This window comes from Nannobrachium achirus, assembly GCF_963921795.1.
Source record: "Nannobrachium achirus genome assembly, chromosome: 6".
Taxonomy (NCBI): Eukaryota; Metazoa; Chordata; class Actinopteri; order Myctophiformes; family Myctophidae; genus Nannobrachium; species Nannobrachium achirus.
Window position 1 is genome coordinate 60749048 of NC_137815.1, and position 3423 is coordinate 60752470.

Consider the following 3423-nt stretch of genomic DNA (forward strand, 5'->3'; position numbering starts at 1 on the left):
TATTAAAAATGTACTTAATGCGCCGCATCGCTTGTAGATCTGCTATTTTTAAATACCGTAGATGAACTATATAAGGCTGGAGTAGTTAATGTATGTTTTATAGCAATAAACAAAATCTATACAAAGTAACCCGTAGCAAAAGTTTTCAAATTCCGTGTTTTCCTTGCTTGCTATAAATCGCTCTGGATTAAGAGATTAAGAAATTGTAAATTGAGTAAAAGTACAACATTTGCCTCTGAGATGTTGCAGAGTAGAAGTAAAAGTATTGAAAATTGTAAAAACTCTACTAAAGTAAAAAGAAAATACCAAAAATCTGTACTCAATCACGGCACTTGACTAATGTACTGGCCAGCACTGCAAACACTATATTGTGGTTCTGTTGTTGAAGTGCTGCTGTGCATACAGTGTTGATCTGGAGGCATTAGGGTAAGACAGAGGGCTTAGATTGCGCTTTAGAAAACTGGTTCAAATCCACTATACCACATAGACTCATCACCATCGTCCTCAGATCGCTTTCCTTTGATTTCAAGTAATATTTTAGTCACAGTTCTCTCATGTGTATTCTACATTAGCTTGTGCATGTATGTATGTATGTATGTATGTATGTATGTGTTCACAGTTCTCTCATGTGTATTATTCTACATTAGCTTGTGCATGTATGTATGTATGTATGTCCATATGATGTGAGTGAAGGCCTGCTGCACAGGCCTGAAATATTCTGTATGATGATGGGAGGGAGTTTCAAAGGATGACTGACTGAAAGCACCCTATAGCGTCTTTCCCTGCTGCACCAAGGGGTTCCATGTTCCCCCCCCTTCTTAGAAATCCACCCTGTTTCTACTCCACCCACAAAGAAATAACACATCAAAGTGTACTTCTTAATAAAGAAACAATTTGATGTAAAACTCATCTAAATGTCCCATACCCCCAAATCTTTTTAAACAAGAAAGTTCTCCGCGGATTCATTGAGGTGAATTAAAAATGTAATTAGCATATATATTTGTTTTTCAATAAGCAGCAACAAGGCCTCTCTCGAGACCTTAATTTATGCCTTTGAACTTATTCAGCTGTACTAGAGATCCAGCTCATACATTGTATGAGTATGATAATTGTTGATTCTCATTGTCTCCACCAGCCGAAGGCAGGGGGAGAGTATGTTTTCGCCCCTGTCCGTCCGTCTGTGCGTGCGTCCGTCCTCCGAGTTTGTTACCAGCTAATCTCCGGCGCCGTTGGCCCGGTCGCTGCCAAAATGAGCACACACACTCCCTGGATGCCAATTCAGAACCTCTGCCCCACATTTTTCTAATAGCCCTGTTCTAGCGCCACCAACAGGCCGATGTTTGCAAAACACATTTCTGTACACTACTCCTACAGATTTTGTCCAAAAATCACGCAAATCGGTAGACAGTATCTCTACAGTCATGTGATCGACACAGATCTGTCTGATTGTCCATATTCCATCCTGATTGGCTGATATTGGCTTTCAAAGTTTGTAAGATTGGTCCATTTTGGACAAAATGCCTCAAATCACAAATGCAGAGTGCAATTAACATGAAATCACGCACACAGGTTCCCACTAGGCCGAGGAAGAAATGCCACTTAAAATTTTTGAAATCAGCCTCATGGTGGCGCTATAACAGGCCGATTGGTGGTTTTACCTATAACTCCACCGATCAGTTTCTAACTTTGTAAGCGCACTCCCTGGATGCCAATTCAGAACCTCTGCCCCACATTTTTCACATGGGCCTGATCTAGCGCCACCAGGAGGCCAATTTGTGCAAAACTACCTTTTGGCCAGTACTCCTACCGATTTTGGCCAAAAATCACGCAAATCGGTAGACAGTATCTCTACAGTCATGTGATCAACATGGATCTCTCTGATTGTCCATATTCCATACTGATTGGCTGAGAATGGCTTTCAAAGTTTGTAAGATTGGTCCGTTTTGGACAAAATGCCTCAAATCACAAACGCAGAGTGCAATTAACATGAAATCGCGCACACACGTTCCCACTAGGATGAGGAAGAAATGCCACTTCACATTTTTGAAATCAGCTTCATGGTGGCGCTATAGCAGGCCAATTCGTGGTTTTACCTATAACTCCACTGATCAGTTTCAAACTTTGTAAGCTCACTCCCTATAGGCCAAGGAAAACCCTTTCCTTGCATTTTTCACATCAGCCTTTTATAGCGCCACCTGGAGGCCGACTTATGTAAGACACATTTTTGGATATTACTCCTTCAGATTTTACACAAATCAGTACACAGTATCTCTACAGTCATATGATCAAGACAGATCTGTCCTGTATTAAATATTCCATCCTGATTGGCTAAGATTGGCCTCCAAACTTTGCAGGATTGATCCGTTTCAAACAAAATGCCTCAAATCAAACACAGCGTGTAATTGTAATGAAATTGTGCATGCACATTAGCAAAAGGCCAAGGAAGAAATTACACTACAAAATGTTCAAATCAGCCTCATGGTGGCGCCATGAAAGGCCTAAGATTGGTGAAGAACATATGCCACCCTTTTTACATTGGCCTATTATAGCACCACCAGGACATGTGGCTGGTGGAGACCTGTGCTCGGAAGAGCACTTATTCTAGTTCTTTTGTGTGGTCTTAGAGAATTTCTCAGAAGGCAGTTAATATTCAAAGTGATCACATCACATACTGTGACGTGTTAAACGCCAGCATTAGTTTCCAGCAAGAAATGTGTGGTTTTCTATTGTAACTGTTCAATTTGAAGGCACAATGTGAATGCAAAACACACCGCTCCTTGCAGGGACGTGCAGAGAATGTTAGAGAGGCAGGGGCTGAAATATCTAAAAGTGCCTTTTGGTGGAAATATCGAAAATAGCAGACCTCCAAGCTCACAACGCGTCGCGCTGCGACGCGTTGTGAGCTTGGAGGTCGGCTATTTTCGGGGGCTTGATACCACACTGAACTAAGCGTAATCAGGTCAATACTGGAGATGTATTGACCTGAGGGCAATTCTTTCAACATAAGATGCTGCATTCAAGTTCAGGAGAGTTTGGACAAGGTAATTCTCTTGAATGCTGCCTTCAGGTATGGCAATGAAAGGAAGCATTTGCATATCTTTCACCATAGTAAAAAACTGCATTCATGGTCCGTAGAGGGGCACCTTTTACAGATGGATAAAAGGGCAGGGGCTCAAGCCCCCTATGTGTGCACGTGCCTGGCTCCTTGTTTTACCTCCGCCGCTGTGATCAATAGAGAAAACTACTTAGTTTGATGCCTAACAGTCAATATGAGATTGATCTCCTCTCTGTGGGAATGAAGCCATCAGTGAGTTACCCACCCTGCCTTATCAAGGTTGGGCAGCGATAGGAGCTCATTTCTCTCAGGAGTCATGGGTCCCTTCAGTGAATCACTCCCTATGGCCCTGCATTGCATTTATACTG